Here is a 26,465-nt window from a genome sequence, read left to right as displayed (position 1 = left end):
TATATATTAACACCAAAAAACAAATGAAATACTTAGGCATTCATCTCACAAAGTATGCATGCTGTTGCTATGCAAAAAACTATAAAACTCAAATGAAAGAAATGAAGAAAAATCTAAAATAAACATATGGAGATATATTTTATGTTCATGGATAGGTAAAATCAACACTGCTAAGGCCAAAGCACAATCCAGGAAAGGAATAATTAATGTCAGACTTTACTGAAATTGAAAACATCTACCCTCTGAAAGACTAGACAAGAGAATGAAATACAAGCCATGAATTGAGATAAAATTTTTGAAAACCATATATTTGTTAAAGTACTGGTATCCAAAATGTGCAAAGAACTCATAAAATTCAGCAATTACAAATGAAACAACCCTATCATAAAATGGCAAATCATCTGAACAGATTCCTCACCAAAGAGGCCACACAGGTGGCAAATACAACAAAAAATATATAAAAGATCAGTTTCTGGTTTATTCTATGTTTAGATGTTTTTCTCAATTTCTAGTGATCCCTGAATAACCTTTCAACTTTGAGAAGAAGGTGACTTGAAAAAGCTAATTGATGTTCCACATTCATGACTAGGACTGATTGCCTAGGAAACACAGACCAGGTTACCAAGCGATCTTAGAACCCAGTAGAGAAAAAAGAATGGAGACCTTGTTTTTCATCATATAGACATCCACTTATTTCATCACTCAGTAAGTCACCCTCTCCATCCGAGCCTGTCTTCCCTTAGTATGAGCTCCTTTGTTTCAACTTCTCCAAATAATAAAACACGTGGATCCTTTTGGAGTGAAGAGTGGAGAATAATTTCCTGGCCATGAGGAGTGGCATTGAAATCCAGGGCTGTGCCAAATTCTTATACAGACCAATCTTTTTAGTTTTAGCAACTGTCCACTTCCTTGTCTCATACACCCACCAACTACATGTGAAGATTTAGATTTTACAGGCTTTTCTCAATTTCATGGCATAAATGGATTTGTGTGTATACTTTTTATAATTGAATTGATTGATTGTTTAACTTACAATATTGTATATGATTGAGGGGGACAGATTCACACTTCCTTAGATGTATGTCACTATGGCCACTACCAAAGCACACGTAGTCCTACACCTTTGACCGTTGGGTCCCCTCTCCCCTTCCAGCCCTTCTCCACTTTCCCTTTTGTAGCCTCAATTCTGCAGTTATATTTGTAGAGGTTTTTTTGGTTTAGTTTTGTTTCTCTATGTTCTACATGTGAATGAAATCATCTGATATTTGTCTTTCTCCTCACACAATGTAATCCCTTTAGTTATATACATGTTGAAAATGCTGGGAGTTAATTTATGTAGCTCAGTAATATTTCATCATGTATATGTACTACATGTGCTTAATCTATTCCTCTGTTGTTGGGCACTTAAGTTGCTTTCATAACTTCACTATTGTAAATAGTACTGTCAGAGGAACCCATGAAATCAGCATGGGACTGAAAATAGGCTGAAAATGGACCAATTTGATAGGAGGGCCTATGTGTAACATAAAGTCTGAGCTTGCACTGGTGCCAAAGGGACTCCTGGTGTTCAGTATTGAAGCCTCAGAATAGTTCAGGTTGGACACACAGGTACAGTTTCAGTTTTGAAACAAACCAGTGTGAGATTGAAAATGGACCCGCTTGGTATTGACTAGTTTGACTGGAATTGATGAACCCCCATTTCACTGCTCCTGGTGTTCAGTTTTGAAGCCCAACCACGGTATAGGTCAGGTTGGACACACTGGTGCAATTCAACTGGCACCAATCAAATAACTGGAATTGTAAATGTACCAATCTGATTGGAGCTCTAACAGATGCAAATCAATGAAAATGGACAAATCAGATTTGAAAGGTGGACACATTGAAGAGTTGATAAATCCAGCTCACTTCAAGCGAATGAGCCAGTCAGAATCATTCCCAAGAGATCTTCTCTCTTGGGAAGATCTTCATAGAACTGTACCATTGATCCCTGTCCTCTGGTACGATTCTTTGAAGACCTTACCTCTGACTCTGCCTTCGACATCACCTACTGAATGACACCATCAGTCCTGTGCTAGATGTCTCTAAAAGACCTGTTTGCCACTGATTTTATACCCAGCATCTCTATGCGGTATAGCACTGGTCCCTGCCTCTGACATGTTCAGCACCAACCCTTGGTGCCTGTTGCCATTGGTGCTTTGGTGTTCAGTGCTGCCCAGCCTTGCCTTCAGATTGGTTTTGCTGACTGCTGTGGTGCCACCTCTGGAGACACATTCACAGAGACCTTTACAGAGACCGTCAACCTTTGAGACTGTGATTTCTGTTTCAAACCACCACCTGACCGTTGATACTGCTTCTGGCCTTGCCTCTAGATGTATCTTCTCTCCCAACTTCTCTATCTCTCTTTTCCCTTTGTAACTAAACCATATTGTTGTTGAACCCTGAACTTGAATCATGTCCTGCAATTGCAGTTGTAAGCCTATGGGTGAGAACCCACCAACCACAACATTTTTGTCACCCCCAATTTGCACAGTTTCAGTATGGCAATGAAGACAGGAGTACATATATCCTGTTGAATTAGTGCTTCTGCATTCTTCAGTGGATACCCACCCAGAAGTGAAATAGGTGGGCCATATGGTATATCTGTTTTTAAAATTTGAAGACGCTCCACATTCTTTTCCATAAGGACTGCACTGTTCTACATTCCCACCAACACTATAGGAGGGTTTCCTTTTCTCCCCACCAAATATCTAGCATTTCTGGGTTTGTTTTTTTGATGTGTGTCATTTTCACAGGAGTGAAGTGGTATATCATTGTGGTTTGATTTGTATTTCCCTAATGATAAGTGATATTGAATATTTTTTCATGGGCCTGTTGTCCATCTGCATATTTTCTTGGGGGGGTGTTTATTCTGCTCATCTGTTTATTTTTTTTTAAAGATTTTTATTATACAAGAACTGGGGTACAGGCCAGATGCACGAGAGGGTGAGAGGATTCACCAGAGACAGAGAAGGCAGACTGATGAAATACACTGCTGAGGGGAGCAGCGGGCGTGACAGGAGAGGTCTGCTGCTCCATGTGGAACCCTCCCCGGCCGTCCGGGATCGAACCGGCGCTGCAGAGGCTGTGGACAGCTTCGCAGGGCTGCACTCAACTGCCTGCACCACCAGGGGAGGCCCTCTTCTGTTGATTTTTTATTGTGTTCCCTGACCTCCTTTTGTTGAGCTATATAAGCTCCTCACAGATCTCAGACATCAGTCCATTGGCAGATGCATGATGTGCAAATATTTTCTCCCATTAGGTAGGATGTCTTTTCACTTTAGTGATAGTTTCTTTCACTGTAAAGAAGCATTTTAGTTTGATATAGTCCCATTTGTTTATGTCCCCAAAGGCAACACTGAAGCCAATGTCATGGAGTGTTTTGCTTGTTTTCTTCTATGTATTTTATGGCTTCTAATCTTACATCCAAGTCTTTAGGTCATTTTGAATTAACTTTTCTGTGTGGTGTGAGAGTCTAGTGTCATTTTTCTTCATGTGAGTCTCCAGTTTTCTCAACACCATTTGTTGAAGAGACTTTCCTTTCTCAAATGTATACTCTTGGCTCCTTTATCATAGATTAACTATCCATATAAATGCAGGTTTATTTTTGGATTCTAAATTCTATTCTGTTGGTCTGTGTGTCTATTTTATTACAATGCCATGCATTTTGATCAGGATAGTCTTTTTTTAAAAAAGATTTATTTTATTTATACAAGAACTGGGGTGCAGGCCAGATGTGCGGGAGGGTGAGAGGATTCACCAGAGAGAGAGTGGGGAACAGAACAGGCAGACTTACGAGAGAGGAGAGGTCTGCCGTGCCATGTGGTATTCTCACCCGCCGGCCAGGTTCAAACCCGCACTGCAGAGGCTACAGACAACTTCACAGTGCTGTGTTCAACCGCCTCCGCCACCAGGGAGGCCCCTGATTAGGATAGTCTTGTACTATTGTTGCCAGTCTGGGAGTGTAATGCCTCTATTCCTCTTTCCTCTATTTTTGTCAAGATTGCTTTGGCTATTCAGGGTCATTTGTGGTTCCATATAAATTTCAGAAGAGTTTGCTCTATTTCTTTGAAAAATTCCAAAGAAACTTTCCTATGTATTGCTCATTTCCTTTATTGATGAGGTGTAATATAGGTTAAAAATTAGAATTTCACAGATATAGTATATCTTATTCCGAACAAGTTATTGACAAAGTGTCTCATAATGACCCGTATTCAAAAAGATGCGAAAATCAAAGCTGAATAAATAGTTAGGTGGATTGAGCAACTAAACCCATACATTGGTGGATTGTGTTATTCTTGAGATAATTAATTGTATTTTGTGTTATAGAACTCTGTTCATGATTGGATTCTCTTTAGTACTTCAATTATTATTTGGGTAAATATGTGGGCAATTTTGCATGAATGTAAAAGAAGCAAAATTTGTAAGGGTAGTTAACATTCTGAATGACAAACTCACTACTATAAAAGATGTTTAAGGTTTATTTATATCAAAATAAAATGTTATAAAAGTGATAGAAAAGTGCACTCATGTAGAAAAAAAAGAAAGGAAAATATTATGAAACAGCTAAGAAGAAATTTAATAGGTACACATGTAAAGTTATGTACTTATTTTAGAAAATCAGAACACTGAGTGAGAAACTTGGAAACAATTTCTATAGAAAAGTTCTAAAATTTTACTGACCATACACATCTTTTGAACAACGAAATAAAACAAAATAAAAATACCAAAACAATCTTAGTTGTCACTGAGGAGAACCCATCATACAAATCTGTATTATCATGGTAATGATAAAAATTCCTTACTCATAAGGCTTTTGCAAATATTTAAATGATAAAATCCATGTAAAACAGTTAACACTAGCTATTATTCAATATATTACTTATTAATCTTGACAAGAAATATTGTCCCAATTTGTGTGTCAAACCACTTCTTGGAAAGTATGGCTATGTGGCTATGTGAAAGAGGATTAGAAAGATAGAAATATTGTAATAAATATGAAAACTTGGAGTGAGAAAGATGAGATGATGGTTGTGTTCCAAAATGTTACGGGTTACTAATGAATAATTAGATTTACTCTTCATAACTCTGAGCATTACCCACAAGAGAAAAGCAAAACAAGAGGAAGCCTGAAGGAGACTCTTTTAGTTGTATTAGGACAAACTTTCTAATAATCAGAGCTATTAAAAGTTGGAATGAATTACTTGTGTGGTGGTAAGTTTTATATCACTTGAGGTATTCAGACAGAGACTGGATGATGACCAGCTGGAAACACTGTAGAAGGAATTCTTGCATATGGTGTATCTACATTTGTTCATCTATTAAATCCATCAAAGGACAAATAGTGAAGGAGTTCCTACTATGTTATAGTACTCTGATAGGTTCTTGTGGTGATCTAAGCTTCTTTTAAGTCAATGATTACATGATTTTGAAGAAACAGGATATCTTAAGTTTTCACAGAGGGACACTTCATGTAGGGTCTGTTTTTGTTATAACTACCTCTGTTTTCCATCTCCAACAGCCCCTAACATCACTTAACGCCAGAGTAAATACCTGCCAAACTATTCTGTGGTCTGAACTAGACACCAATGCCCCACAAATCACATCATGTTGAAGGCTTAGCCACTTTAGCAGTGTGACTATTTGTTTCCAATCCAGTTGACCCAAAGGGGTCATACCTACTTTCCAGTTGAGGTTTTGCTGCTGCTGTGTGATGCTTCATGTATAAATGACATTTTATTTTCAATGTAAACATTTTTAGAAATTTTGTGAGATTTCTAGTGTAACAAATGTACCAGAATAGCTATGCCTAGCCTGCTGGGTGGAATCTTTTTTTCTGAAACAATGTTAGAACAAAGAAGTTCACTCTCTGTAAAGGGAGAACTAGCTAGGAAATCATATAAACAATATGCACACTCTGTTTCAGATGAGGTACTCTCCCTGCTGCTATCAGCAACACTTGCTGCCAAATCCACTAACTGTTTCAGCCTGACCTTCAGTGAATAAACCATATAATCTTCCATTCCACATTTAACAAGCCTCTGGTAGTTAAAAAAAGCATGCCTCTTTCATAATGATATAAAAAAAAAAATGACTAGAACAGCAAAGTACTTGAATTAACAAGTCACTTGTCCAAGATGTCCTAGCCAACATAACAAACAACAGTAACAAAATAAACCCCCTCAAAGCCCCAAATACACAAGAGAGAACAAGACATTGGGTGATCTGTAAAACCATCTTACAATCAACTACAAAATGTCTTAGTAGCAACTGAATAGAACAGAGCTGAGAAGACTAACAAAATTAGTCAGTGAAATGGAAGGGTAAGACACAGTTGGACACACTTTTTATTGCCAAGAAGAAGGGAGACTTGAGAACAGTTAAAATGTTGCTGCATACTCTTTTTGAGAAGGAGACAAGTAATAAATTTAACAAGAATTTAATGTGTAAAATATTTAAAAAAATATATAAAATACTGTCAACAACTCACACCTTCCCTTACCACCACATCCCAAGACTCTTTTCTATGCAGCACAAACACATAAGTAAAATAATAGCAATTCTTATTTTTCTCTACTTGCCTGGAATAAGTTATCCCTCACCATAGCTGATGACTACTTGTAAGACTATTGTAATATTTTTTTTAAACTGTGCATACAGAAGATTTTTAGTTTGACATAGTCCTAGTTGTTTATTTTATCCTTTGCTTTCCTTGCTGCTGGAGATGAGTCCCCAAAAGCAACACTGAAACCAGTGTTATGGAGTGTCTTGACTGTTTCCTTCTATGTATCTTATGGTTTCAGTTCTTATATCCAAGTCTTTTATCTATTTTGAGTTGATTTTCATGTATGAGATTGTAGTCTAGTTTCATTCTTTTGCACATAGCAGTCCAATTTCCCCAGCACCATTTATTTAAGAGGCTTTCCTTGTTTCAAATACATACTTCGCCTGTTTTCATATATTAGTGGCCAAAAAAAAATATGTGGTTTATTTCTGGGCTCTCAATTCTATCCCATCAGTCTGTATGTCTGTTTTTGTGTTGTACATGCAGTTTGAATTATTAAGGCTTTACAGTATAGTTTGAGGTCCAGAAGTGTGATCTCTTCATTTTCCCCATTTTTTTGTCATTTCATATGAATTTCAGTAATCTTTGCTCTATTTCTTTTTTTTAAGATTTATTTATTTATACAAGAACCGGGGTACAGACCAGATGTGCGGGAGTGTGAGAGGATTCACCAGACACAGAGCAGGGAACAGAACAGGCAGACTGGCGAAATATACTGCTGAGGGGAGCAGCAGGCGTGACAGAAGAGATCTGCCGCGCCATGTGGGATTCTCGCCAGCCAGCCAGGATCGAACCCGTGCTGCAGAGGCTGCGGACAGCCTCACAGTGCGGCTCTTAACCACCTGAGCCACCAGGGAGGCCCCAATCTTTGTTCTATTTCTTTGAAGAATGCCAGTGGGATTTTTATTGGGATTGCATTGCAGTGGGAAAACTATGGTGACTGCACCTGCAGGGAGAAATCCTATATTGTGAAAAAATAAATAAGGATATTTTAAAAAACAAGTAAATAAAAATTATAAATATTTAAAATGTGTATACATTCATATCCATTCAGCAACATCTGTAATGTCAACATTTCTAGAAGAAGAGACACTGTGTAAAAGTCATTAGTTTAGAAGTATTTCAATAACTCAAGAAATCAAATTTCTAGTATGAAAGAAAATTAGGTAGCTTAACACCATCCCTCATTTTGTCCTTTGTATGAAGAACCCAGTGATGCCATCATTATGTTTCAGGAGGACTATTAGGATGATATAATAAAGCCATCTTTGGTGATGTTAAAAGAGTGCCAAGCTGGGGAACAGTTCACTGTGGGTTCTCACCCATGTGTGCATAATTGCAATACATTCAGTTAGGAGTGTTTTGACTATTCAGGTTTTTTTGTCATTCCATATGAATGCTCAGGGTGTAGCAACAACTGGGTTTATTAACAAAGAGGCTATTGGGGAAAAAGAAAGTGTTTCTAAGGCTACAAATGATCAGCTATCCTATGCCAGATATTGTCAATAGTGTCCAGTAGTTCAAAACAAAAACTTCTTGTGCCAAGATGGCACTGTCCCTTTGATGAGAATCTGGAGCTGGCAGAACACCAGTAAGCAGTACACCAGGATCCAGCTCATGGTGGCAGCCACAGGTGATCACAGGTGGGGTTACTAAGGGGATACAACAGCAGCCAACAGCAATAGTCTGAAGGTTGGGCTGGACAGCACTGGATGCCAGACTGGATGTTGCCAAATCAAAAGCACCAGGAGGCAATACTGGAGCATTAGAAGCAGAGTCTACCTCTCAGAGGTGGCTGGATCATGCTGGTCAGTACTAGTCAGCAGGGCTGGTCAGCACTAGTCACTGGGAGGTTGTGCCAGTGTTACAGCACCAGTGTTACAGCATTTTGTGAGTTGTTGGCATATGCCAAAAACAAGCAGCTCCTTTAGAGATGCCAGTTACAAGCCAGCAGTGCTCTTTGCAGCTGGTGCCAGAGGCAGGGCTGGAGTCAGGTGCAACAGCCCAATCTCTGTGAAGGTATACAGAGTTCTGGAAGTCTGCAGAGGTTTCAAAGTCTCAATGAATCTATCTTCAAAGGGTCTGTAGGCATCTTCTCAATGCTTTTCTGAAGCCATCAATTCAAGCTGCCTTTTTCCCTCTTCAGGGTCCCTGCCTTTCAAGCCTGGCTGGACTATTTCCAATCCCTGCTATTTGATTGGTGCTGGACACAAGTAAGATTACTCTACTTTTAAGTTTCAATTGTATCAAAAATGAATGGCATGGGATATGAATTTAAAGGTGATTTGTCCATTGAGAGCTCAAACCTGATCGGTCTCTTTCCAATCCTGGTACCACATTCAAAAGTGAAACCCTGGCTGCCTATCCAGACCCTACCTACACTGAGGTCAGGGCAGGCGGTAAGTTCAGGGGACCTGCCACAGAAGCCAGCTTCAGCAGAGCAATATGCTTGCTTCACCCAGCATGCTTCAGCAGGGCCAGGTGTAGTAATGCAGGGTGCTCCATAATAGAGCTGAGAGAGTGGTTTGCTTGGCTAGATCACAGGCTGCCACTCAGAACATGCCACGGTGACCCTGCACACAGCCCTTGGGCCTCTCTCCCAGAGCCTGGGCTAGCTCACTCTGGGGTGGGGCAAGGAAACCACCTCCGCCTCCACCATTAGGGTTCACCAGCCTGTTCTGAGGGTGCTGCTCACAGATGGAGCCCTGAGCTGGCAGTGTCCCAGGCAAGCCGCCATGCCCCACAGCTTGTTCAGGGACTGTGAAGGCCCTGTTTTAGAGTGGCACAACTGAAATAACTTTGCCTCCTTTAGTGACTGGCAAACAAACAAGGAAGTATAATAAGTCACGGCTTCATGGCCAAAAGAGATAAGAAATGTTAATGGGCAAAAGATTATAAAATTGTACATGGTATGATGATCAGTCTCCTGTGTCTCCATCCATAGAGACTGCAGTAATAGATTATGAATTTTGAAAAGTTGTCATAAAGTTTTTTAATTGAGTCTTGATTTAAAGCATCAAAGAATATGATAATACTCATTAAAATGGTTAATTCTAGTCATTTAAAGAATTAAAAGCATCCTCAAAAATTTTTTTGAATAGTTAAAATACTTGAACAAATTGCAAAAATACAAGTAGATAATGAATATCAGGGAAAAAAATTCATTCCACTAGAAACTGGGGTGAAAATTAAACCAAAAACACAATATTGCTTTTTAGCTATCAAGTGAATAAAACTGAAAAAGAATGACAATACCTTGTATTGGTGTTAGTGTAGTTAAATGGACACTCTACAATATTGTTGAGATAAGCACTATCTGGACAGAAAACTGAAAGTGAACATACCAACATATTAAGTGGTTTCTCTAGATAGTGGAATCATAAGTGATTCTCTTTTCTTCTTTATATTTTCTGTATTTCCCAAATGTGCTATAGTAAACATATTTTATAATTTCACAAAATATGCTATTAGCAAAAAGCTATTTTTAAAAAACTATTTTTTTAGAAAAGTATCTTTTAAATTTAAGTCTATATTGTAACCTTTTCCCCCATGTTCTATGAATGCAAAAGTTTGGGTATTTACTCTATTCCTTTATGTATTCTGTCTCATATTCCCAACTAGATTGCAAATTTCCTGAGTGTAGGGATTTTATCTCTGTATCATTCATATCATTCATATGGACAATCAATACATGTTAATCATATTTAAAAAAAACACATTTATCTTCTTTTCGATGGAGGTAATATTGATTTACATTGTTGTTTGTGTTTTAGAAGCATGGGATTTATCCCCTCAAGTATTGTTTTTAAAATTATGTTTATTGACATAACATTGGTTTAGAATGCTATGTATATTTTAGGGGTACAGGTTGACACCTCTACAAATGTATGCTATTACATCATGCTCACCACTAAAGCATCAATAATCCTCCATCATTGCCAGAGTCCAGCTCTGGTGAACAGGGTTGAGAGAGGTGTCCAAAAGAAGCAAGGAATAAAGAAATGACAGACACAAAATAGAGATTAAGAGAAGTGGGGCCCAGGGGACACAAGGCTTCTCAGTCCGAGCTCAAGGGTCCCGAGTTCCCAGTGCAACTCATTTATATTGATACAAACTGGCCCCCTCCCCTCCTTGTTACTTACTAGACAATGAACCATTCTTTTAGTATTCATCCTTGTCTGGGCACACATTCATGGTCAAGGCTCTGCGTTATCAGGTATACTCTACTCCCTTTCTAATCTTGCCTGTTTCTCAGGCTTAGCTTTGCTGATGCAAGAGAGGATATCGTGGCCTTGACACAGCCACTCTTCCAGCCCATATTGACCAGTCTTCCAGTCACGACCCTGACATTCTCCTTGTCTCAGCACCTCATGCCTTAGAGGTCTCCAACACACCATAATCCATTGGGTCCCCTCCTCCTCCATTTGTTCTAACCACCCCCCCCGCCACCATACCCCTCTGGTATGCTCAGTTGTACACTCAGATCTCATGTTTGTTTGTTTTTTGTTTGTGATCTTTGCTATGCTTTATATTCCACTTGAGTGAAATCATTGGTATTTATCTTTCTCCTCCTGACTTATTTGTCTTAACATAACCCTCTCCACTTCCACCCATGTTGTCACAAATGGAAGGAATTTGTCATTTTCTTCACAGCTGAGAAGTATATATACCACATTTTCTTTATCCAGTGGAACATGTATTGTTTCCACAGCTTAGTCATTGTAAATAATGTTGTAATGAACCTAAGGGTGCACATACTCCTTTGATGTAATGCTTCTGCTCATGCCTTATAATCTGGCTCTGGCCAGTATGGGTCTAGGGTTTGCAGTTTCTTTCTTCTAACTGCCCGGGAACTTGATCAACTGTAAAGATAGTTCAAGAATGCATACATTGTGAGTAAGGTTATTGAGATAAACAATGGGTCAAAGAAATTTATGGTAGGGGCTTTCTGGACACAGCAACTCCATCTCAAGATTCCCCCTCATGCCCACTTCCTACCCTCCACCCCAGACAGTTCCTTAGACAATAGCCAGAATATAAATTAGATGAGATCATGCTCACTCTCTCCTTTGCTCAAAGTCTAATATTCCATTAGCTTCCCATTACACTTATCTATAAGTCCTTACATGATATAACCCCAAACTTTTCAACCATGCTACCTATCACTTTTCCTGTCTTCATGGTGATTCAGTTATACTGGGCTCCCCTTTGCAGTTCTCAGAGCACAGTAAGCATGTCTTATGGTCTTATAGGTCCTTTGGACACTTGGAGTTATTCCCTCTTCCTCTAATGCAAACTCCCCAACATCTGCAGGTCTCTTCATGTCTACTCCCCTTACTTCAAGTCTGTGCTCAAATTTCTCCTTAGAGAGAGTTTTCCTTAAGCATGTCAAGAACATAAGCTTCTGGGCCTCCCTGGTGGCGCAGGCAGTTGAGCACAGCACTGTGAAGCCGTCCGCAGCCTCTGCAGTGCCAGTTCGATCCCCACCGGCCTCAGAGCAACCCACATGGCGAGCAGACCTCTCCTGTCTAGCCCGCTGCTCCCCTCAGCAGTGTATTTCAGTCTGTCTGCCTGTTCCCCGCTCTGTCTCTGGTGATGAATCCTCTTACCCTCTCGCGCATCTGGCCTGTCCCCCGGCTCTTGTATAAATAAAATAAATCTTAAAAAAAAAAAGAACATAAGCTTATATCCCAATACTCTATTATTTTTCTTATGACACGTCACTGAGATATTTTATATTTATTAGTCTGATTATTCCCTCCTGTCCCACCCTCCAAATGAAATTTATGTTCTGTGGGGGTAATGATTTTATTTTTTATACTCTGCTTTATCTAATAGCACACAGAAAAATTCTTTGTACAAAGTATCACTCGACTAGCACTAGAATACTTGCTCAAGACAAAGTTCTGTTCTAAGTTCTAAAACTAAAAAGATGAATAGGTTGTCATCCTTATAAGCAGCAGCAACCACCAGACTGAGGAACCAAGAGGAGAACAGAACCTAGCACACCACCTGGAGAATGGCAGAAAAGGAAAGAAACATTGGAGTTTTAACTCTTAAGTCTTCCTTTTGCCTCATTTTCTGTCCTCAAAAATGGTATAAAATCTGACATCCTGGTTTCTAAAGAGATCTTTGCAAATATGTAAAATACTGGGCCATGCATTAGGCTGTTAACTTAGTATTCAATAATACCAACAGACAATGAAAAACAGTATGGAAAATCAGATGACAGGAGTATTTCAAAATACAGAAAATAATCACAAGAAGTGCTTATGAGTTTCTACTTTATTTAAACATCACCTTTCCTCAAGGAGTTAAAGCTGAAAAAAATATTCTTCAAACAAATGAATTATGTCTTGTACAGGATTTCTTTAATGTTACTAACAGAATCATTTAACCTCTCTGAGATCTTTGCCCCAAAGATTATACCCACATTCTTAGTGTTTTGTTTTCTTTTTTTTTATCAGCACTGATTTTCAAGGTTTAAAAAAGATGCCTAGGCCTCCCTGGTGGCACAGGGGTTAAAATCTCAGTGCTAACAAGCTGTCACCAGCCACTGCAACATGAGTTCGATCCATGCCAGGGAGATAACACACTGGGCACAGCAAACCTCTCCTGTCTTGCCCGCTGCTCCCCTCAGCAGTGTATTTCAGTAGATCCACCTGTTCTGCTCCTCCCCACTCTGTCTCAGGTGAATCTTTGCACCCCTACCACACACCTCTAGCCTATACCTCATTTCTTGTATGCACAAATAAATAAAAATAAATCTTTATTTTTTTTCAATTTATTTATTAATATATATTTTACATCAGGTGTAGTCCCGATAGAATTTCCATGCAGTTCTCCCAAGCACCATCACCTTAGTCCCTTGTGCCCTTGTTTTGATCCCTATCAATCCCCCCCCCCCCGCAGAATGTCTCTGATTTATAGCTGTCTAATTATTTTTGTTGTGTTTTTCATTGTTATTATTTTTCTCTAATCCCTTATTTGGCTCCCCTATATTCCTCCTTCCTATAAGTGAAAACATGAGATATTTTTTTCTTTTTCCTTCTGACTTATTTCACTGAGCATAATCCCTTCTAACTTAAAATCCTTGCCAACAGAATACAACAATGCATCAAAAGGATAATACATCACTATCAAGTGGGATTTATTCCAGGGGCACAGGATGGTTCAACATCTGAAAATCAATTAATGTAATCCAACAAATCAACAAAAAGAAAAATAAAAACCATATGATCATATCAACAGATGTTGAGAAGGCATTCGACAAAGTTCAGCATCCATTTATGATGAAGGCCCTTGAAATTCTCGGGATAGAAGGAACATACCTTAAGATGATAAAAGCCATATATGACAAACCCACAGTCAATATTATGCTTGATAGTGAAAAGCTGAAAACTTTCCCTTTAAGATCAGGAACAAGACAATGATGTCAACTCTAACCACTGCTCCTCAACATAATACTGAAAGTCAGAGCCAGAGCAATAAGATAGGAAAATAAATCTTTAAAAAATGCCTGGAATTCATTGCAGGTGTTTGCAGTTATGGAAAATATTTCTTATTTTCATTAAATCTTTTTTATTCTACAGAGTTTTTTTCTTAGTTCCAGTTCTGTCTTTTATAAACCCCCCCCCCAAAGAAAAATAAGCCCCTGGTGCAAAAAAGTATTGCAACATCTTTCTCAAAGTTGAGTGCTTGAAATGTATCTGTTAATTTAAGGTATCTGTTAATCTGTAAAGTTCAAGAGGTTGAATACTTTCTAAAAAAATGAATTAAGGTAACATACAACATTATACTAAATTCAGGTATACAATATAATAGTTTGGTATTTATAAACACTGCAAAGTGATCACCACAATAATTTTTTTTTAAAACATAAAATTGTAGCATGTATAACACATTAATGTAGGTGATTATAATCTCTACATATATATATATTTTGAAGTTTTTAAAATATCTTGTTTTAGGATGTAAAATATCATTTCAGTTCATAATATCCAGCTCTAGGGTACGTTAACTCTGTCAAATTTTTGTATTAATTTTTTTATATCATTGATCATTTTTAAACAATATTTGCTTCCCCCCACCCCCTCAGCTGTAGTTCCCATAGAGTTTCCTTCACCAATGTACCCATGCACCATCACCTCAGTCCCCTGTGCTCCTCCCTTCCTCCCTTTGATCCCTCTTCCTCCTCCTCCCCTGCAGTATTTCTCTGATTTATAATTGTCCATTTTGTTTTGTTCTGTTTTGTACTGTTAGTACTTTTTTAACACTTATATCTTATTGGGTTCCTCTATATTCCTGCTATAAGTGAAACAATCCGATAGTTTTCTTTTTCCTTATGGCTTATTTCACTGAGCATAATTCCTTCTAGTTCCATCCACATTGCTGCAAATGTCATGAGTTTATCTTTTTGATTGCTGAATAATATTCCATTGTGTATATATGCCACATCTTCTTGATCCAGTCATCTATTTTTGGGCATTTGGGTTGTTTCCAGGTTTTACCTATTGTAAACAGTGCTGCAATAAACATAGGTGTACAGGTATTCTTTTGAATCAATGTTTTCGTGTCCTTTGGGTGATCCCTAGGAGTGGAATTGCTGGGTCATATGGTAGCTCCATTTTTAGTAGACTGCGGAAACTCCAGACAGCTTTCCATAGTGTTTGGACCAGTTTACATTTCCACCAGCAGTGTAGGACAGTTACTTTTTCACCACATCCTCATCAACATTTGTTGTTGCTTGTTTTTGTTTTTGTTTTTGTTTTTTTTTTTTGATATGTGCCATTCTACTGGTGTAAGGTAGTATCTCAATGTGGTTTTAATTTGCATTTCCCTGATTATCAGGGATGTTGAACATTTTTTCATATGCCTGTTGGTCATTTGCATTTCCTCTTTGGAGAAATGTCTTTTAAGTTCTTCTGCCCATTTCTTGACTGGATTGTTTATTTTGTTTTTGTTGAGTCGGATCACCACAATAATTCTAATTCCCATCCATTGCTATATATATAAATATAAAGTTATGGATTTTTTCTGATGACAAACATTTAAGATTTACTCCCTTTACATCTTTTTCAAATATTCAGTACAATATTGTTGATTATCATCATTGCCACACCTTACACTTCATGCACATTACATATTAACTATGTATCTGGAACAATGTACCTTTTGACCATCTTTTTCCCTTTTGCCCACCCACTTATCCCTCCCCATCTGGCAACTGCCCTTTTGTTCTCTGCATCTATGAGTTCTGTTTTGTTTTAGATTCCATGTATAAGTTATATCATATAGTATTTGTCTTCCCCTGTCTGATTTATTTCACTTAACATGATGACAATATTTCATTCTATTTTGTGCCTGAATAGTAGTTACATTGTGTGTGTGTGTGTGTGTGTGTATTCTTATCCAATCATCCATCCATGGACACTTAGATAGTGTCCATATCTGAGCTATTATAAATAATGCTGCAATGAACATAAGGGTTCATATATCATTTTGAATTAGTGCTTTCCTTTTCTTTGCATAGGTACCCATGAAAGGAATGGTTGGAGCATATGATAATTCTATTTTTAATTCTTTGAGGAAACTCTATACTATTTTTTTTTTTTTATAGAGGCATGTTTTTATTTATTTATTTATTTGTTCGTTTGTTTCGTTTATACATGCACTGGGTACAGTCAGAAGCGCGGGAGGGTGAGAGAATTCACCAGAGCCAGAGCAGGGAGCAGAGCAGGCAGAAGGACAGAAGTACACTGCTGAGGGGAGCAGCGGGCGGCAGGAGAGGTCTGCGCACCATGTGGGACCCTCCTCTGGTGGCCGGGGAGCAGCCGGGAATCGAACCGGCGCTGCAGAGGCTGCGGGCAGCTTCGCAACCCAGCGCTCAACCGCTGCGCCACCGGGGAGGCCCTCTATACTATTTTATATAGTGGCTGTACAGACTCCATGCTGGCAGTTGCCAGGGCTATCCTCTGTACTCAAGTACCCTATATAGGGGTTTAGAGTTTTTCACTCTCTGGTCCTGGATTCATAGTTGCTACTTGACAGTATAGCAGCTGCATTTGTAGGTGTTGGTCTACTTCTCTGTCATAGTACTGTGGGTCTCTATGTTCCTACTCCTATAGTTCTTCATGCACACTAATAGTATTCCACCTCCTTGAATTTGGTCCCTGGGTTCCAAAATCTCCAGTGTGGGTGAGAACCCTCATAGCATTGGCTTGGTTTTGCAGTCTTTTCTCCCTTTGATTTCTTTGTTGACCAAGTGGTTGTTTGGTAGCATGTTGTCTAATGTCCATATATTTGGGAATTTTTCCAATTTTTTCTCATAATATATTTCTAGTTTCATACCACTGTGGTTGCAAAAGACGCTTGCTTGGTACGGTTTCAATCTTCTTGCACAAGGAACAAGAGAGAGAGACAGAGAGAGAGAGAGAGAGAGAGAGAGAGAGAGAGAGAGAGAGAGAGAGAGAGAGAGAAGGAGTGCAAGGGGGAGAAAGGAACTAAAAACACAACCAAAAATAATTAACAAAACAACAATAAGTACATACCTAGCAATAATTACTTTGAATGTAAATGTACTAAACTGTATTATCAAATGACCTAGAGGGGATAAGTGGATTTTTAAAAATGACATTATTTCTATATGCTACCTACAAGAGACTCATCATAGATATAAGGAAACAGACAGATGGAAAGGAAGGGATGGGAAAATATATTCCTTGCATATCTCTACATGTTACTATGTTTTTGCCTTATGGTTACCATGAGGCATAAAAATAGCTATATATATAGTTTTTTTGTTTTTGTTTTTTTAAGATTTATTTATTTATTTATTTATACAAGCACTGGGTATAGTCATAAGCACGGGAGTGTGAGAGAATTCACCAGAGCCAGAGCGGGGAGCATAGCAGGCAGAAGGACCGAAGTACACTGCTGAGGGGAGCAGCGGGCGGCAGGAGAGGTCTGCGTGCCAGTGGTTGCCCGCAGCTTCGCAATCCAGTGCTCAAACGCTGCGCCACCGGGGCGGCCCTATATATATAGTTCTTATATATCTTGTATATACGTGTGTGCATCCTATATATTTATGTGTGCAACTCTATTTTAAATTGGTAGTAGCTTATTAACTTATGTCTCAACACATTCTAAAACTACATATTTTCTACCGTACCTCATGTTTTATGTTTTTGTCACATATAACATCTTTTTTATTTTGTGTATCCCCTAATTAATTAGTGCAGTTATAATTCTACTCTTTTGTCTTTTAAACCTCAGAAATTTATAAGTGATTGCTCACTACCCGTTATGGTATCATTAGTAAATTTAAAAGTGAGCCCCATTCCTTACCCAGCCGGCAAGTATGGGAGGCTTGAATGGATAAAGGGAGTGGATGGGCTGCAGTGGGAACCTGCACATTAAGCTGATGATCCCAAAAGCTGATGATCCTCTATGCTAATTCAGATAATCAGTCAGGAACACACTCAAGACTAGTCACCCTAACTAGTCAATGATGCCTGGAGTATAAATAGAACGTCAGGACCCTCACTCTATGCTCAGCAGACCTTTCTTGTCTTGCTTGCTATTTCTCTTGAGGTCTATTTCAATAAGTCTGCCTGTTCAGTCTTCTACTTGTCTCTGGAGAATTCATTCACCTCGGTGCCCTTGATTTACTACCCCTGATTCTCCCCCCATGACACTACCTTTACCATTTACCTTTAACCAGAGAGATTTCTTATTTCATATATTTTCTTAAAACATATTAGTGTCTTTTCTTTTAACTTAAATAATTTCCTTTAACATTTCTTGTAAAGCTGGTTTGGTATCATTAACTCCTTTAGCTTTTGCCTACCTGGAAAACTGTCTTTCCATCAATTCTGAATGTTAACCTTGCTGTATAGAGGTTTTGATTGTAAATTTCAATTTTCCTTTCAGTGCATTGAATATCCTTGCTTCTGGTATATAAGATTTCTGTTGAAAAATATGCTGATAGTTTCATGGAAGTTCTCTTGTACAAATAACTTGTTTTTCTTTTGTTTTTAAGATTTTCTATTTATCTTTAATGATTGACATGTTAATTATAATGCATCTTGGTATGATCTCGGTGTGTTCATCTTATTTGGAACACTCTGTGCTACCTGGATCTGGATATATGTTTCCTTCCCCAAGTTAGGTAAGTTTCAACTATTATTTCTTCAACTAATTTTTCTTCCCATTTCTTTCTCTCTCTCTTTTCCTTTTGGGGCCCCTCTACTGTAGATGTTGTTTTACCTGATGTTTTATAGGTCTTTGAAGCTATCTTCACTTTTCAATTTTTTTTTTTCTTTTTGCATTTCTGTTTGGGTGAGTTCTACTGCCCTATTTTCTAACCTGCTAATCTGCTTTTCTGCCTCATCTAGCTTGCTATTGAACACCTGTGGGTTGTTTTTTTTTTTTTTTCCAGTTATCATAATCTTCAGTTCTGTGACTTAATTTTTGTATTTTCTTATATATTTTTTTATCTCCTTGCTGAAGTTCTATCTTCATTCTCCCAAGTTCAATGAACATCTTTTGACTATTACTTTGAACTCTTTATCAATTATATTAACTTATCTTTGCTCTATTACAGTCTTTTTATTGTTTTTCATTTGGAACACATTCCTCTACTACTTCCTTTTGCTTGACTATGTATTTGTTTTATGTATTAGGTAAAGCCAATTACCTCTCTGTTTTGAAGAAGTGGCCTTGAGCAGTAAATGAACCATATTGTTCAACCTTGTCCTTGCTCTTGGTTGTTTCTTAAACTTTAGTGATTATTTGAGCAGCCTGATTTGTTCTTGCTAGATCCCAGTTGTTAAGTGTTCCTAGACCCTTCAGTGTTCCAAAGGAAGACATCTCAGTCAGCATCTAGTTTCAGGCTTAGTTGAAAATCATACTCTCAGGCAAGTTTTTAAAGTGTGCCAATATATAGTCTCGTGAAGTTGCAATGGTACATTCTGCTAGTACCCAGATCAGGAGATATGGTGGTATCTCCTGGGATATCAGTTGAAAAAATCGGGGCTCCTAATAAGTATATAAAATATATTCTGGGAGGTAGCAGCAAGCTAAGGTGAGGCCATTGAAAAGTACAAAGTTGGTGTCTTCCTGCCTACATTTCCTGAAAGCACTTTAGGCTAACCTGAAGCCTGTGACTCAGGCTAAAGATCCATGATAAGTGTTGTAGTTTTGGAGTCTGGGTTTGGAGTGCCGGGTCCTTGGGTTCACTGTGGGAAAGGATTCACCAGGGCTCCCATTTCAGCGACACGAGGCGAGTTTCCCGGCGAGTTTCTCCACAAGACAGAGACGTTAGTTATATTTAAATAACAGGCTTATTAGGGAAAGGGACAGAAGAATAAAGGACACTTGCATAGACACAAGCGGGCAGAAGAGCTTCCCCGAAGGAACAGGTTTGCTAAGAGAGGCCTGCATGGTTACAGGCGGGCAGCCTTGAGGAGAGCGGCTTCCAATGAGGGAGGTCAGTAAAGAGAAGTCTCGGCATGGTACAGGGCATGGGCAGGAAGGAAGCTGCTGCCCTGCAGGAGAGAGCTGGTGAAAAGAAGCAACTGCATAGTCACAGGTGGACTGATGGAGTGGTGCCCTGCGCCTGTGCAGAGACTGAACCCATACAGTCTTCTTCTATTTGGGAGGGGCTCACTCCTTCTGAGCTGTCAGTTGGTTGCCAATTTTGGATAACTATGTATAATTTGAGAGGGACCAGAGATTCTACAATGGGCTCAATCTCCATATCTTTACCTTTGGATGTGCCCTCAGATACCTGCTTGGATGTTATGTTTTGTAATCTAGGCATCAGCGCCTAAGGATACTAGTCTGCGCCTAAGGATACTAGTTTCCTAGTTTCCGCAACTGTGTCTGTGCCTAAGGATCTTAGTTTCCCTAACTGGGTCAATGGCTATGCTAATCTCTTCTATCCCCATCTCCTTGTGTGAGCCAGGTTTCTGGTCTTGTGGCACACCTGCACCTCCTTTCCAGTTTTGTTTTATTTTTCTATTCTTGTCCTCCATCAATTAGTACATAGGCCCTTTTTACAGGAAGACTGGGAACTACCTCAGTCTATTGTCTGTGTAGTATCTTGGAGGTGGCAGCCTGCCAGGAACTGTCTTTCCAATTTTTAAAATACTATAGAACCCAAGAATGCAGACCCTTTGGTTACTGGGATCAGGAGATTAATGGGTAACCCAGTGTAAGCTGTGGGGTCACAGACTTAGCAAAGCAGTGGAAAGTGTGTAAAGGATTATGCGTGACCGTAGCCTCCAGTGAGACAGTGAGAGTGTAGGTAGCAGAGCACTGAGGAATGTTTTGGATCCTCACATTTGCTTGCTTCACAACTTCTCACTCTTGTGGATTTCAGCAGGGCATCATGATAGTGATGTTGTTTTTGGAGCTGTTGGGTTTGGAGAGTGGGGTCCTTGGGTTCACTCTGGGAAAGGTTTCACCAGAGCTCCCCGTTAGGCAGCCCGTGACAAGTTTCCCAGGCAAGTTTCTCCATGACACAGAGATGTTAGTTGTATCCAAAAGGGCAGGTTTATTATAAAAAGGAGAGAAGAATAAAGGACATTTGCATAGACACAAATGAGAAGAAAGGGCTGCCCCCAAAGGGACAGGTTTGCTAAGAAAGAGGCCTGCATGGTCCCAGGCAGGCGGCCTTGAGGAGCACTACCTCTGCTGAGGAATGTGAGTGAAGAGAAGTCGCAGCAAGGTACAGGTCACAGGAAGGCAGGAAGGGTGCTGCCCTGCAGAGGGACAGAGAGTTGGTGAAAAGGAGCACCTGCATAGGCACAGGTGGGCAGAAGGCCTGCTGCCCCATTCCAGTGCAGAGATTGCGTGGCTATAGTTTTCTTCTCTTTGGGTGGGGCTCTTTCCTTCCTGGAGTGGTTTGTTTGTTGATTTGGAGTAACTATGTAGAATTTTAAAGGAGCTAGAGATTCTTCAATGGCCTTCAATCTTCATACATTCACCTTCAGTCTGTGCTCCTGACACCCCCTACAGCATCTGATATCTGCTTGGGTTTTGTGCTTTGTGATCTAGGCATTGACCTTAAGGATCTTAGCTCCTATAGCTGGTTTAATGTTAATGTCCTATAGCTGGCTATGTTAATCCCTTCTACCCCCACATCCAGCTCTTGGCATTGTGTGAGTCAGGTTTCTGGTCTTGTGGCTCCTTCTTTCTATTTTTCTCTCATTATCCTCCACCAGTAGTGCCACATAAGAATGCAAAAATGACTCCTACCAGTGCCTGTGACCTCAGAGTTTCAACTGCCCACAGTCCCTGTAAGCAGATACCCCAAGATCAGCAAAAGAATCTCCACACACAATTCAGTCACTTTTTATACTACTGCCTCTTCACTGAGTCTTGGAGTGAGGAACATTGCGTGTGAGCCCTTTAAAAAGTTCCTCAGCTCCCTATAGCCCTTTGGGTCCCCTGGACATAAGTCCCATTGATTTTCAAAGCCAGACATTTTGTGGAAAGGTTTCTCTGATGAAGCTCCTAAGTACTGGGGTGCCTCATGTGGGGACACAAGTTCTTATACTTATTGGGAAGAAGTTCAAGACTTGTGAAATCCCTCCCTATATTGAATTGATACACTGGGGGTGGGGCTTTTATCAGGAATGTGTCTCTGCCTCACCTACCTGTTTTGGTGTGATCCTCTAATCCTTTGTTGTGGAGAAGCCCTTTAACTGGTTTTCAGCTGTGTTTTTTTTTTTCTTCAGAAAATTGTTTCTTATGTACCTGTACATTAGGTGTGTCCATGAGAGGCAGTGTTCAGGATCTTCTACACAGCCTTCTCAGACCACCTTTTGTGGTAGTATATTTTTGTTTCAATACATTATAAAGTACTTTCTAATATAATAAATATTAATTTTTGTTATGTGTGCTATAGATATCTTTGTGTATGTCCATATGTCTCTGAACCATGACATAATTGGAAGCAAAGTTAAAGGACCAAGTTAAATAAATGTTAAAGGACCAAGTTCCTTAAATGTTAAGAAACATTTAAGTTGCAGCTTAATCCACTTTGAATCAATACTATGAAACAGTACTTCAAATAAAGCCTGTTCTAGCTAATTGGTATTATCCCTAACCCCTTGATAAAGTTGTGTTACTCTTTTGGTTCCATGTTCTCGTGCATTTGACTGAGTGAGTGACGGGTTCTATTGTTCCAATTTCCTGGCTAGCTTATGGTGAATATGGATAATTGCAATAGGAGTGTATGAGTTATCTGTTTTCTAATTGCTTTTCCCTTTAACAAAGGCAGTGAAACCAGAATGGCAAGTACATTAAATAACAACACAATGCTAAAGGTACCACTCACTTCCTTTCTTTAAGAATATGAATTGGTAAATATTTAAATTAAGTCTACACAATACAATCCAGTTATAAGGTTTTTACCAAGAGGAAAATGAATCTTACCCTTTCATGAATTTGTACTTTCCATAACATTCAGTGACCTCTCTTTCAGTCCCACCTTGCCCTCAGATAAAGATTCATTGCTTTATCTGGAGGTAACTCCTTGGGGATTTTGGCAATATGTTAATTTATAATCACCTGTACAAACTTTTTCATTTGCAAACATCCTTAAGTTTGTCCTACAGACATAAATTGTAAATCATGAATTCCATTGTAGGATTCCTGATTGACATGTCTTTTATTTTTACATTTGTTAGCATTTATCTCATGGTTTTAAATCTAGTGTTTATCACAAAGTAGTTGCTTAATTAATGCTTCTCCATCCCTGGCCTCACCCCCTGTGCCGATAAAAACTCTGCTTAAAGGCGATTCAAACAATATGACCAAAATAGAACTTTTGATTCACCCCATCCCAAACAGAATCCTCCCTCAATATTTCCCATCTAATTTGATGTCACTACCATTTACCAAAGTGCTAGAGTCAAACATCTAGGAGTCATGTTTGACCCTCTTTTTCTCTTAACACTCTTAATCCAATTCAGCAAAACATGCACATTTTACCTTCAATTTTTATCCAAAATCATTTATCAACACCAACACTATAGCCTTATTCCAAATTACTATCAACTCTTGCCTAGACTTGCCAATGTGCTTGCAGTGATCGACAGCTAGTCTCCCTACTTCTACTCTTGACCCCCTACATTCTATATACCACACAATAATTAGATTGATCTTTTAAAAACATGTAACTGATCATGTTACTAGTCTTCTTACAAAGGCTTCCCACTGCACTGAGAATAAATTCAAAACTCCTTTAGCATGGCTTACAAGACTCTAAATTTTCTGACCTATTTCTGTCATTTTTCTCTTCTCTTCAACCACACTGGTGTTCTTATTGTTCCAAGAACACAAAAACTCTTTCACTGACTCAAATATTTTAAGTTCTCTTTATGTTGTGAAGACTCCCACCTCAGAATTTTGCTTAACTTGCCTCCCTCTTCTTTCAGGTTTCTGCTCACCTGTTCAGAAAGACCTTCTCTGACCAACTGTTTTTTTTTTTTGTTTGTTTGTTTGTTTGTTTGTTTGTTTGTTTGTTTTTTTCTGAGATTTATTGATTGACAAGTGATTGAAAAATAAAAAATCATATATATTTAGACATTCATATAACAGACATTTCCCTGTAAAACACTTTTAGAAACTACTAGACATCAACAAACAGACTGATGGCACTTAAAATTAAGAAGGAGGGAAAAGGTGGGTCTTCCTGGTGGCGCAAGGGGTTAAGGCACAACCTATGAAGCTATCCACAGCCACTGCAGCATGAGTTCGATCCCCGGCCAGGGAGCAACCCATATGGCGCAGCAGACCTCTCCTGTCTTGCCCGCTGCTCCCCTCGGCAGTGTATTTCAGTCTGTCTGTCTGTTCTGTTCCCCTCTCTGTCTCTGGTTAATCCTCTCATCCCCCTACACCTCTGGCCTATACCCCAGTTCTTGTATGCATAAATAAATAATTTTAAAAAAAGGAGGGGAGAGGAAAGGCTCAAGGGGACACAAGGGATGGTGGTGGGGTAAATAACATACATTATGGCATAAAAAATTGTATATATTTAAAGCCCACAATATAATGATTTGGTATACTCTGTGAAAATGATTACCACAATCAGCTTAATTAACATCACCACCTAACATAGTCATCATTTTTTGTGGTTATAACACTTAAGATCTACTCTCTTAGAAAATTTCGAGTATACCATACAGTATAATTAAACATAGTTACTATATTGTATTCATCTTGCTTACTTAAGACATTTTGACCCTGCGTAACACCTCCCCAGCTCCTGGCAACCACCATTCTACTCTCTGCTTTTATAAGATTTAAACAATTAATGAAAAGCTAGTTACACACATTTGCAGGTCCACAGATGCTTCCCACTGAGTTTAGCTGGGTTTAGAAGTTAGTATATAGTTTAGCTTCACATGTATTCATCTTTTCAGTCTAAATGACTTCATTTTTCTTTATCAATAGAGAACAATGGAGAGAGAGAGAGACAGGCAGACAGGCAGACAGACATGAAAGTGATACACAAAAGAACAAAAAGTGATAGAGAGATGGATTGGACAGGTTCATATTGACTTTTACATAAAAATTCTCAAAAATGGGCCTCCCTGGTGGTGCAGCGGGTTGAGCACAACACTGTGAAGCTGTCCACAGCCTCTGCAGAGCGGGTTCGATTCCCAGCAGGCCAGGGAGATTCCCATAAGGGGCGGCAGACTCTCCTCTGGCACCCGCTGCTCCCCTCAGCAGTGCTTTCAGTCAGTCTGCTTGTTCTGCTCCCCACTCTGTCTCTGGTGAATCCTCTCAACCCCCCCATGCCTCTGGCCTGTACCCCAGCTATTTTATAAATAAAAAATAAATCTAAAAAAATAATTCTCAAAATGTGTGAACTTCATAATGTAAATGATGTTGAAAGAGAAAAATAAAGAAGCATGAGGAAGATTCCTGAGAAACAATTGGCTGTTTTAGATTCCTGTGCATCCCCTACCCTGAATATTAGATATGAACCAAAAATAACACATCACTATTTCCCAGAAATGCAATAATGACAAAGCCATTTACTAGATTTATAATCTTCAGTAACATAGTCTTCTTGAACTTTGGTTTACTTATCTATAAGATAAAAATATTCCCACTTACCTGATACAATAAAATATTGCCTGGCACATGATAATTGCTCAATAAATGGTAGTTGCTATAACCATCATCATCACCAAGATAATTGAAATATCCCCTATACCTTTTCAGCAAGCAAAATGTAGACTGTATAAGCATGGTCCTGGAACATTCTCATATACCACAGGTGTCAAGTGTTTGTTCATTTGCTTCCTTTGAAATAATTTCTTACTAAACGTGTTTGCTGTTGTAATTCATATTGGTAAGAGTGTGTGTGTGTGTTGGTTCTGTGAGCCTTTTAATCGAGACCCTCTATGGATTGAGGCTCTATGAATTACATCATTATTACTGTACTTACAGAGGTGATGGCATTTTTTTTAACTGTACAGAGCAGTTGTCTGTTTTGCAGATGCATTTACCTAGAACATGAACTTGCTTAATTCAACATTAATCAACTAATTGGACTTTGGATTCTTGACATCCTATTGTTTAACTTAACCATTTATGAAGAAGGAGAAAAAAGAAAGCTGGAAATAAAACCACAGTAAGCAAATGAGGCAAGTCATGCTAGTCTGAAGGAAAGTGATTATCTAAACTGTCTAGTTACAGAAGGGAAAATTGAAGTTTATAGAAAAAATAAAGGATACTTTTTAAGGCCAATTTGTCTTAAAGTGCAGGGATTTTGATGTCTAATAGGATGTTCTTCTCTCAACCTAGCCTGCTTACTTAAAAATATGGAAGAGAAGAGTAACAA

The 26,465-nt window shown here is 38.9% G+C and overlaps 1 long non-coding RNA gene across 1 annotated transcript; it reads left to right on the top strand.

Annotated features, from left to right (window-relative positions):
• The first annotated feature begins 688 nt into the window (after positions 1-688).
• On the top strand, positions 689-26,262 carry LOC129145915 (uncharacterized). The gene is made up of 3 exons (XR_008552083.1): positions 689-705; positions 8,748-8,814; positions 26,121-26,262. It is a non-coding gene; the product is annotated as an uncharacterized LOC129145915 (long non-coding RNA).
• Positions 26,263-26,465: the final 203 nt, after the last annotated feature.

Source organism: Talpa occidentalis, unplaced genomic scaffold, assembly GCF_014898055.3.
Source record: "Talpa occidentalis isolate TD23 unplaced genomic scaffold, MPIMG_talOcc4v2.1 talOcc4.15, whole genome shotgun sequence".
In the NCBI taxonomy this organism is placed as follows: Eukaryota; Metazoa; Chordata; class Mammalia; order Eulipotyphla; family Talpidae; genus Talpa; species Talpa occidentalis.
Note: the sequence above shows the minus strand (reverse complement) of the source record. Positions and strands in the feature narration are given on the sequence as shown.